We start from the raw sequence: 5,363 nt of genomic DNA on the forward strand, positions 1-5,363 counted from the left end.
TCCACCCCATTCCCTATTTCCATACGACTATCTGCTTCTGTATCTCTCCCCACTTTTCTCTGCATGTCTCTATATTATCTGTATTTTCCATGCTGTTTGCTTTTATACCCTTTATGGTTATTAAAGTGTGATTGCCACCTATTTCCCACTGCCAATTGTGGTCTTTCCTGAGGAGTACTCAAAGAATCGGGCATGCCTGTCCCCATTTCATTATTTCATAACTTCACAAATTAATTATTAATTCAAATATTTTAATGTACATAAGACCTTTCTTTCAATTTAACTTTCATGTGCTTACATGTCCAATAGTCATATCTCTGGATCATGGAGTTTAGACATTTTATGGACTAGTAAATTTTAAAAGCCCTCATATTTATATAGCATTTTAAGATTTATAATGTTTTCTTACAACACAGTACTGAAGCAGATAATATTATTACCCCCCTTTTGTAGATGAAGAAACAGAAGATTAGGGAGATTATATGATTTCCCATTGCTACCTGACTAGTTAATGGAGGAGATAGGATTTGAATCCAGGTCTCTGCTGACTTCAAATCCAAAATTCTTTCTTCCTTCTTTTCCTCCTTTCCTTTCTGCCTGCTTCTTCCTTTCTTCTATCTTTATTTTTTCCAATTAACAAGGCTTTATTTTCTCTCCATCCCACTTACTGACAATTGAACAACTGAAAAACCAAAAAGCTTTCATGGCAAATATGTATAGTCAAATGAAACAAACTCCCACATTGTCCACATCCAGATCTTCAGTATCATTCTGCATTTTAAGTTCATGTTATTTTTGAGAGGAGGTAGGCAGCACACTTCACAGTTCTCTTAGATCTCTTGGATCATGATTTGTAATCGCATTGATTAGAGTTCTAATATTTTTCAAAGTTTAAAAGTTTATGATATTATTATGGTATACATTTTTGCAGTTCTGCTCACTTCTCTCAGCACCAGTTCTTAGATGTCTTCCCAGTTTCATCTGAAAATGTCCATTTCCTCATTTTTCTTATGATCCAGTAACATTTTATTCCATTCATATACCATACTTTGTTGATCTATTTCCCAATATGTGGACACTCACCAGCCTCGAAGTCAGGAAGACTCATCTTTCTGAGTTCAAATCCAGCTTCTGACTCTTATTAGGTGTGTCACACTGGGCAAGCCACTTAACCCCGTTTGTCTCAGTTTCCTCATCTATAAATTGAGTTGGAGAAGGAAATGGCAAACCACTCCATATCTTTGCCAAGAAAACACCAAATGGGGTCATGAAGAATCGGACAAGACTGAATGACTAAACATTTTTGCTACTATGAAAATAACTCACAAATATTTTGCATATTTGAATCTTTCTCTTTCTTTGATTCCTTTGCTGTACATGTCGAGTAGCGGTTCTGTTGGGTCAAATGATATGCACAATTTAGTGATTTAATCTAGTGATTAGGTACAATTCCAATCGTTTTCCAGAATAACTGGATTAATTCACAGCTCTACCAACAGTGCAATAATGTGCCTTTTTCCCCATTAGCCTCTCCAACATTTGTTTTATTCATTTTTGCCACTTTTGTCACCCCGATGAGCATGAGGTAGAGCCTTAAAGTTGCTTTAATTCATATTTTTCTAATTATTATTGATTTGGAATATTTTTTCATATGGTTGTCTATAGTTTGGGTTTCTTCCACTGAAACCTGTCTATACATATACTTTGACCATTTGTCTATTGGGAAATGCCTCTTAGTCTTATAAATTTGCATTGTTTCTTAACCAGCATTCTTTCCAAGATCCTTTTCACAGAAGTTGTTAATCTTGTTCCATCCTCTCCTGACTCCATGAATTTAACACATATCTTTCGTACCTAGAAGGGCCCCTTGAACATTTTACTGTTGGAATTCTCTCTTCCTTCAAGACCGAGATCAAGTGCCTTTCCTGAGCTACTCAGCTGAAAATGTTATCTTGCTCCTGAATTTTCTTCTAGAACTGTATCTGAACCTCTTTTTTTATGTTAGACCAATCTATCTTGCATCATATTTATATGCTTGTACATCCAAATCCCCTGCCCCCAATAGCTAGCATTTATAACAACTAATATCTTTTAAAGCCTGCAAAACACTTTATGAATATCTTATTTTGTCCTCACAAAGATCCTAGGAGACAGACTCTATTATCCCCATTTTGGAGATGAGTAAACTGAGGCAGATAGAGGTTAAGTGACTTACTTAGAGTCATATAGGTACTAACTCTTTCAGACTGGATTTGAACTCAGGTCTTCCTGACTCCAGGATCAGTGCTCTATCCATTAGGCAACCTAGCTAGATATTTTAAACTTCTTGAGGGTAGGGACTATGTCATTTTGCATTTTTGTCTCTTCAGCATGGTGCCTTGCACATAGCATGCATTTAGCAAATATCTATTGAATTGAATCAAATTGATGATGCTGATACTACTTAGCCTTCCTTTCCCTTTCCTGCTTCACAGGGCATGAAACCATCACATGATAGGGAACATTCCCAGAGAACATGGGATGTCCCCATTCATATTTAAGTCAATGAAGGGCTTCCCTCTAAGAGCCTCACAGATGAATCACCACAGGTCAAATCATCAAGCTAAATAGTGTCTCCATTTCAGAGATGATTTAGATGATAAACGTAAGCACTTTGCTAATAAAATATTTTATTTGCCAATGAGATATTTTTTCTTGGAAGCACTGCAATTGGTCCAGTATGCTATTTTTACCCTGAATGTTTCCATGACCTGGAAATATTCCTGAGGGCCCTGGAGGCTGCCAATATTGAGGATGTCATATTTGGGACTGTGATTATGGGTTTCTAAAATGCTTTCTGGTAGCATATGTCTAGGTCTAGATGAGCGGCATTTACTGCCTAACTCATTGGGAGGTGGACCTTGTCTTTTAAATTTGGATTTACTAAATATTTTTGAGGACAGACTAATAATTGAAGGGGAATGGGTCAGAGAGGAAAGGGAAGAAGAAAATGAGTGAGAAGTGCTGCTCTTTTTGTTTGCCCCTTGCCTAAATCCAAAGGAGAAAGTGGGTCCAAAGCATAACATACACTCAATTTTCAAATAATAGCTCAAGTTTTTAAAGCACTTGAAGGTTTACAAAGCACTTTTATCCTAGCACTCTTACCAGTTAGGTAGTGAAAATGTTATTGTCCCCATTTTCTAGAGGAGAAAACCAAGGATCAGATAAATTAAGTCACACAACTAAAATCTATTGAAGGGTGAATTTGAATTCAAGTCTCCTCATTCCAGAATAAATGCTCTTTTCCACTACATCATACTGTGTCTCTTGTGTACAGATCCTCCACACTGCAGTTTGTCTGCCACAAATCTAACTTACCACACCATTGAATACATCAGTACAGTAACCCCGCTCATTTTGGAAGCCCAGGCATAGAGTATGCCTCCTGTTGAAATCAACACTGCCATTATTCATTCTTATCCCCAAAGTAGCCTGGAGTCCAAAATGAGCTGAAATGAGCTCTTTCACACAGCAAATACTTTGAGAGTTAAATACAGTCCTTTGAAAGTTAAACCCCTTATTCTCTTGCCCAATCTCATATCACATGGTAGCCAAACCAGGGGTGAGTTGAGAAAGAGATAGACAAGGACAGACAGGTAGAGACAGAGACAAAGAAGGAAACAGAAAGAGAGAGAGAGGCAGAAAGTGACAGATAGAGAGAGAGGAGAGAGAAGAGAGACAGACAGAGAGATGAGAACTGTTCTGTTCAGGCTGGTACACTGTATCTGTCTAAAAGATGATAACTAGGAAGAAAGACAATGATAAGTGAAATGGGGAAGCTTCTCTGAATCAAGTTCTTGCAGGGTTGTTAGGTTATTTGGTTTTAGGCACTATGAATTTTCTTTGAAAGAAATTATTGAGAAATAATTCAAAAGCAATACTTCCATTTGAATTCATAATGCACAATCCTCCAGGACAATAAAATAAGCAGCATAAAAAGAGTGATTGTGACTGATAATATATGTAAACTTACACTTCAGTTTTTGGTTTGTTGAAAAATAAAGATGAATATGTGCTTTGTAAGGTATATCTACTGTTGTCCAAAGTTTTTGATCTGGAGTGAGTTTTTTTTGTCACAAAGTTGTCTTCATCTATATAGTTGTGATAATTCTGCAAATTGTTCTCTTGGTTCTGCTTTGCTTCTCCTGACTTTGTCTATCTTCTTATATTTCTTTGAAATCTTCAAATTTGCTCTACCTCCTTATCTGCTGCCTTGCCCTTCTAAGAATGATTCTCCCCAAAACCTACTCAGTGATTGGTGAGTCCCTTCCTGGGATAACCACATCTTGATGGACTGCTCTCTGGTTTTATCCACGTCCACATTAGCTGCCTTATCCCCCCACACCTGATACCCTACTCCTCTCTTTCTCCATTCTGCTTTCCATCCCTTTTTATTATTCTCTTTCCCTATGAGAAAGTAGGAGTTGGGGGAGGTGTTTAGGGAAGACTAGTACCTCTAGTGTGAGGGTTTGCTGAGTCCTTTTCAGGACTATTCATCCACCTTTGGTGTTCGCTTGTCACCCAGCTCTCACTTATGACTCCAAGAATCTGTAGCAATAACAATGTCCACATCCAGGTAAAACTGTCTCAGCAGACAGGCTAAAACAGGTTGAGAGTAACTGACAGGTCTCAAACCTGTTAGTGAGTTAGGGGGATGTCTACTCCAAGCATGTGAAGACTTACCCCAGTAGAATGGGTAAATGAGAGGAATATGTTCCAACGAGTCATGAAGGCAGCAGAAACAGATGCTGTGGAGTGCTTAGAGCCTGGTCAGACATCAAAATCACCAATGTCATCTACTGCATCCCAGTCTTTGCCAGTTATCTTGACTTTTGTTTCCTGACACAGTTCTTTGATGACTCTGGAAGAGAGAGCGAGGCTGATGATTGTGAAACTCCGCCTCAATTTAGTCCAATTCAGCTCAAGTCAAGACATTACCCATACTATTTTACTATTTAAGTATGTAGCTGTGTTGTTATTTTACTGTTAACCTATCTTGAAGTCCTGTGATGATGGGCAAGTGCTACAGATGCACTGGGATCTGTAGTCACAACCCCTCACACAGGCAACTCAGGCCATAGGATCATCTTTTTCCTGGACTGAAGCCACAGTAGGATTCATTAGCCCCCTGGGTGTTTGGGCAGCTTTTTTTTTTTTTAAAGGATTGCACTGCTAATCTCATGGTGTGAGGAAGGGGCTAGAAAATATACTCTAAAAATTGTCTGCCTCACCCAACCTTGGCCAACTTACCATGGCAGGCAGGGATCTCACCCTGTAGTTGAACCACACGCAAAAAAATGCAGAAAATTTTTCGTAAAGATGAT

The sequence above is a fragment of the Notamacropus eugenii genome, chromosome 2, assembly GCF_028372415.1.
Source record: "Notamacropus eugenii isolate mMacEug1 chromosome 2, mMacEug1.pri_v2, whole genome shotgun sequence".
Classification (NCBI taxonomy): domain Eukaryota; kingdom Metazoa; phylum Chordata; class Mammalia; order Diprotodontia; family Macropodidae; genus Notamacropus; species Notamacropus eugenii.